At 34.3% G+C, this 7,088-nt stretch overlaps 1 long non-coding RNA gene across 1 annotated transcript; it reads right to left on the minus strand.

Moving 5' to 3' along the window:
* Window positions 1-511: 511 nt before the first annotated feature.
* Window positions 512-6,864, minus strand: LOC311282376. The gene is made up of 5 exons (XR_014625930.1): window positions 6,248-6,864; window positions 5,110-5,177; window positions 3,993-4,105; window positions 1,686-3,152; window positions 512-1,455 (listed from the first exon to the last, which is right to left on the minus strand). It is a non-coding gene; the product is annotated as an uncharacterized lncRNA (long non-coding RNA).
* Window positions 6,865-7,088: the final 224 nt, after the last annotated feature.

The raw sequence follows: 7,088 nt of genomic DNA on the forward strand, positions 1-7,088 counted from the left end.
CCTGCTCTGTCTCACTCACTTTCAAAATTAATTTTATTTTGTTGTCTGTCTTTAGCTTGCGTGAGATGGCCTCCCTGTTTGCTCCTTGCATTAAAACATACTCCACATGGTTTCTGCACTGTAAAAAAAAAAAAAAATGTGAAAAAACTGTATTATTCCGGCAGCTGGGGCGCCAAAAAATTACCGTAAAATAACAGCAAAAAACAATCTCGTTAAAATACAGTAATTTTCCATAATTAAATAACAGATTGTATCTTTAATATTACATTAAATCTTTGGGATTGGGATTTTTAACGTTTAAAAAAGACATATACACCTTTAAAACAATTAAATACTGTTATATTACTAAATTATTTTATATAATAATGCTGTTTATCTACAGTAATTTTCTTTTAATATATTTTTTCTGTGTAAAATAACAATGAAATTATGTATTAAAATGCACACAAGTACATAAATTCAAATACAAATGTTTGTAAATTTACAGTTAATTTTTATTTGTACAGATCCAATTTCAAAACTTTGACCAATCTCTAATTAAGTTCTTAATAATAGCAAATGTACAGTCAATTTCTTTTAAATTAACTAAATGTATGAGTACAGAATACCTGCACATTTACAGTATTAGTAATTGAACAAACACTAAACATCAAGATAAGTGAATGATAGGAAATAGAAGCTTAGTATATAATTTAGAACATGTAAAAATATCCACAATAAAAGGCAATTACCGTATACCTTTACAGTATAACTTATTTTAACATTTACAATTACATTTTATCCAAAGTGACTTACCAATTAAGATAATAATTAAAGATAATAAAAAGCAACAAGTCCAGTGACAAGTCCCAGTTAGTCTAGCACAGTACACATAGCAAGTTTTTTTTTTTTTTTTTTTTTTACAAAGATTTAGTATTATTGGGTGAAGTGTTTACGAAAAAGATGGATCTTAAGCAGTTTCTTGAAAATGTGTTGAGTTGCGCCGGTCATTCCACCACCAGGAAACAGTCCAGGTAAATGTCAGTGAAAGTGGTTTTGTGTCTCTTTGGGATGATGGCACCACAAGGCGCCGTTCACTTGCAGAACACATGCTTCTGGAGGACACATAGATCTGAAGCAGTGAGTTTAGGCATTGGGCTACCTTTAAAGACAACTCTTGCTGCAGCATCTGGATCAGTTGCAGAGGTTTGACTGATACTGGAAGAGCTGCCAAGAAAGCATTACAATAGCCCAGTCTGGATAGAACAAGAGAGTTGTGTGGCTCCGATAGGAAGGGCCTGATCCTCCTAATGATAAGGCAAATCAGCAGGATCACAGCAAGTATGTTTTGGCTGAAAGTTGAACCATAAGCAGTTCTGTCTTGGCAAGGCTGATTTAAAGGTGAAGGTCATTCATCCAGCAAGAATTTTCCATCAGGTAGGCTGAGATGCAAGCAGCAACCGTCAGATCATCTGGCTGGAATAAAAGGTAGAGATATGTGTCATTAAGATAGTAGTGATAGAAAAAAATCCTAGTTAAAAAAAAGAAAGAAAAATGGGTGGAATCTAACACAATTGTGATCTTGCTGTATCAAATCCAAACCTTGTGCATACTTTTAGTGCAATCATATGGAATCAGAAGACTGTTATGAACATATGGAATCAGAACCATTATGATTTTTATTTTTTAATGAATTCTTCCCATACCTTGTTTGCCATGATCATCTTCTTTCCACGTGACCTGAAATCTCTCTCTCACACACACACACACACACACACACACACACAAAGTTATTTTAAAACTCAGTATTAGATTTACACATGTCAGAATATGTTCCATTGGGACAATGCAAAAACTCAACTGACTATTATCTTGAAGCTGAGCTGGAAAGGCTAACAGTAATATTTTGAGTTGCCATGTGATTTTAGCTAAGTTTAGCTAAGTGATTTACTGTGACCTAGCTGCATCAGTTACACCTAGCGGTTCATCATGTTGTAGGCTATTCATATTCTAGTCTTCCTGTTCTAGGCTTTCCTGTATCATTATCAACAAGTACGTTAAGTTACAGTATTTCGATTTCTTAACGGTCTTAATAAAGTTAGTCACGTTAACTATTACGAAATAAACAAAAGAAACACGGTAGGCCTATTTTTAGTAAAACTGTGGTTATTACAATGGTAAAAAATCCGCCAAAAACGTGTTTACTACAATTTTACTATAATAAAATAAAGTATGTTTTTTAAGAGAAAAGTTTTCAGCTTCCAGACAGTGTTTCAAAATGTCCCACCATTTAAGAGATTGATTTAATGTTACTGCACTCTAAAAAATGCTGGGTTAAAAACAACCCAATTTAGGTTATTTGGCAACCCAGCGCTGGGTAAATATTGGACAGAACACATGCTGGGTTATTTTGACCCAGCAGGTTGGGTTTTTATACATTAACCCATCTGCTGGGTTGTTTTTAATCAGTGCTGGGTCAAACCACACCCATGCTACAGGTTATTCATTTTAGATAATAATAATTAAAAAAACGAATAAAAAAAATACAAAAATATGAATAACAATAATAACACTACAGTTTATTGATTCAATTAAAGTGTTTATTCCAGGAAATTAATATAATCATAAATACATTCATATAAAAAAAACAGTTAGACATCTGCAACATAAATGGAGGCCTACAAAAATAATTTGCGTTAAAATGTTGGTATGTTAAAAGATTATAAAATGGTAAGATTCTCAAAATTCAAAACTCTACACTTATGAACTGTAAAATAGCCTATAGCTAAAGATTCTCTTCACAATGAATACAATAAAAAACACATAAGTACATACATTGCAATTCACTTAAATAAGCAATCATTTAGTCCTGTGTAGCAAAAATGGGAGGCACATAAAAACTGCGTATAAACAGTAAGTACATACATTGCAATTCATTTTAAATAAGCAATCATTTAGTCCTGTGTAGCAAAATAAAAACATGAAACTCTATACCTATAAACTGCAAAATAGCCTAGCTAGAAATTATCTTTCTTTAATAAAAGAAACTGAGTCAACTGTTCCAGAGTTTCCCCTTCACCAAAAAACTGTCCAGCCATTCCAAGCTCCAAGACAAACGGGAAGGGTTTTGCTTCTCTCTGCCTTTCCAGGTAAAGCACCATGTTGGTTCCAGACTAAATGAGAGAAAGACAATATCAGACACAGATAATTATTTAAAAGTGTGTCTTAGGTTTTCATAAGAGCAGTCTTAAATTAGTTAAATACCGTCTTAAATAAACTTAAAGAATTAGTTCACCCCAAAATATTAATTTCCTAATCATTTACTCACCCCAATGCCATCCAAGATATCCATGTCTTTCTTTCTTCAGTGGAAAATAAATTAAGTTTTTTTGAGGAAAACATTTCAGTATTTTACTACACAGAATGGACTCAAATGGCAACCAACTATCCCAATATTCAAAGAAGGTTCAAATGTCAGTCTCAATGCAGCTTCAGAGTCTCTACACAATCCCAGTCGAGAAATAAGGGTCTTATCTAGCGAAACCATCGGTCGTTTAAAAAAAAAAAAAAAAAAAAACATTTATATACTATTAAACCACTAATGGCCGATGGTTTCGCTAGATAATACCCTTATTTTTCGACTGGGATTGTGTAGAGACTCTGAAGCTGCATTGAGACGGACATTTGAACCTTCTTTGAACGTTGGGATAGTTGGTTGTCATTAAAGTCCATTCTGTGTAGAATAATCCTGAAATGGTTTCCTCAAAAAAATTAATTTCTCTTCCACTGAAGAAAGAAAGACATGGATATCTTGGAAGACATTGGGGTGAGTAAATTATTAGGAAATTTTCATTTTGGGGTGAACTAATCCTTTAAAGAGTTGTGAGAAAATGAAATGCGTGTCAGATCCAAGCAGCAATAACCATAAACTATTAAAACGATTTATCGTGCAGCCCTACAAACAGGTGTAAAGAAATGAGCCTGCTCTTTTTGTCCCCTGTTGTTTTACTTACCAGTTGTACATCAATGAATGAGGTTCTTGCCTCTTGAATAGTTGGCCGAAAGGTTTTGTGGGGCGGGGGAAGAATGACAGGCAGGATTGTAAGTGCTAGTATGCCTTTGGAATCTAAGAATAGAAAAATGGCAAATTAGAACTTGTTCGTTCATCAGCTTTTAAATTAAGCAAAGTGCATTTCTAACTAAGGTCAACTTAGAATGAGTGAAATTAGCTTAAATATATAACAGTTAAATATGTACTCTGGTAATCTGAAAACATTTAGTGTTATTAAAGGTATAGTTCACCTTAAAATGCAAATTTACTCACCCTCATGTCAAATTTACTCGCCTCATTTACTCACCCTCACGTTGTTCCAGACCTGTACAAGTTTTTTTCTTCTGCTGAACACAAAAAGATTTTTTAAAGAATGTCAGTAACAAGATAGTTGACGGTAGCCACTGACTTCCATAATAGGAAAAAAGTACTATAAAAGTCAATGGCTACTGTTAACTGTTTTGTTACCAACATTTTTTTAAATATCTTCTTTTGTGTTCAGGAGAAGAAAGTCATTCAGGTTTGTAATAACATGAGGGTGAGTAAATGACGACAGAATTTTTCTTTTCAGGTGAACTATCCCTTAAAGCAGTTCTTCTCAAACCCGTCCTGGGGACCCCATACCACTGCACATTTTGTATCTCTCCCTCAATTAACACACCTGATTCAGCTCATTAGTACAGACTGCAAAATTTAAATTGGGTGTGTCTGATGAGGGAGACATCCAAAATTATGGGGGGTCCCAGGACATTTGAGAACCACTGCCTTAAACCAAGAAAGGGGCAAACAAGCAAGGCTATCTATGAAATTACACTGACAACGACTAGGCACAGAAGTGGTACCCTATGCCAGCCCTACAATATAACTGATTTAAATTCACCCTACATGGATTGACATTAAGTCTTGTCATGTGCTTGTACTTTGGACAAGTAAATTGGCCATTCATGTTTTTGAGCTTATTGTGAATGGTGTAGCAAACTCTGTTAAGGGTTAGGGTTGGCACTGGATGCAACTGTGAAAAAAAGATTACCTACAAAGAAAGAGAATTTGAAATGCTAAATTGTTCATTACATATTTACCAGCAATTTTTCAATGAGGCACTCAAGATTCCAGTTGAGGAGTTTTTGTTGAACAAAAATGTCCATTGCTGTAAAAGAAAAGAAGGAAACATCTGATTAGTAATATCTTTACAAAGTTAGCATGTCTTATACAATGCCTTTAAAATAATTTTTTATGCTGGCTCCAGTTAATTTAAAAAAAAAAAAATATATATATATATATATATATATATATATATATATATATATAAATCATTTTAATGAATCTTTACTTAATTAAAAAATAAAATAAATAAATAGACAAAATCATTTTAACAGTTTAATTAACTATTGTAATTCACAAGACTGTAAACAGAAGAAATGTTAATTTTGTGGATAATTAAAAAATATATTTTATAAAATCACCTGTAGATATTTCATAGAATATTTTTTATTCATTCCAATGTATTAGTCTATCGGTATAACAATCGCCTGAGGTCATTGCGCCCATTGACTTATTTGATTGCAGTTTCAAGATAAGTTAAAATAATAAATAAATGTTGTTAATGTTTATTCTTCCTGCCAGTTTTTTTTTTTTTTTTCACGATTCAATGATCATCATAGTTATTTTAATGATTGTGAACCAAATTGCATGACAAACCAAAATAATAAATTGTATTAGGCTTTTTAATACATAAGCTTGGTTCCTCCTAAGGTTTTTTTTCCTCTCCATTCTGTCACCTGATGGAGTGTGGGTTCCTTGCCACTTGTCTCTGGCTTGCTTAGTTAGGGGCACTTAATTTTCAACAATATTATTGATTTAATTGCAGTGACAATATCAGATGAGAACTGAACTGAACTGAATTACTCTTTTTTTCAGAGCCGGTTTAAGACCAAATTGTACTTCAGTAACTACTTTGATTATCTTTACATAGTTTCTGAACGTAACTGAAGCAACACTGAACTGACTTCAAATGAACAATGACAGTTTTTGATAAGAATTGTACTGAGCTGGACGATGACATCACTGTTTTCTGCAGAAATGCTTAGCCAAATGGAACTAAGGCGCACGCACCCAAACACAGAGAACATACTGCAGCATAAGAAAATATTTTATGTAAAGCTACCTTTCGAAAATGACTAACAAAAACAGTTAAATAATAGGTAACGTTAGACTTACAGCTTCTTTAGCATATCCAGCCACTAGCCAGTGACGTTACATTGCATCCATCCAACACCGCCGAGTCAAGTAACGTTAACCCGCAACATTTCTGGAGATAAAACAGACACCAACAACTGTACTCAGACATTGTGACCGTGTTATAAGTGGAATAATTGATGACAGACCGTGTAAAAATAATGAATGTTATGTGTAACGTAACGTTAGCATAACGGTCGCTAGTTCGACAGACGCAAAATCTAGACTAGAGCATTTGGTCCGTCGTCAAAAATTCATAGTTCATTTCAACATAACTTCTTGTTGATTTTCTGACTTCTTTGACTAACGTTACTTAACGTTAGGATAGTTTTAATAAAACAGGGTTGCTCACCTTTACGCTCGCTCCTGCTTGAACCTCTCGTCCTCCTGTTGACGTAGTGATTTGAAGTGTGGACAAAAGCGCGCAACTCGCGAGGAGGTAGGCGCTGGGTCAAAATTTCCAAAACAAACCCAAATGCTGGGTCATTGTCAGCTGATCACGGAGAAAATAACCCAGCAACATAGTCAAAATGCTCAACCCAGCATTTGGGTTTAAAAAATAACCCAGCATTTTTTAGAGTGTGACTATCATAACGAAGATTTTATACACAATTATGGACTTTAATATGAATAACGTCTCGGTTACATATGGTAACCCTCGTTCCCTGAGGGAGGGAACGGAGACGTACGTCATGGTGAACGACGAATAGGAATCTCGCTAGAGAGGCTACTTCGAGTGAAACTAAACGAGCCAATGCATATTGGCGTGCAATCATTTGCATCAGCTGTGCAGCCTCGCAGCGCGGGTATTTAACGAGCAGCT

Source organism: Rutilus rutilus, assembly GCF_951802725.1.
Source record: "Rutilus rutilus genome assembly, chromosome: 22".
Lineage (NCBI taxonomy): Eukaryota > Metazoa > Chordata > Actinopteri > Cypriniformes > Leuciscidae > Rutilus > Rutilus rutilus.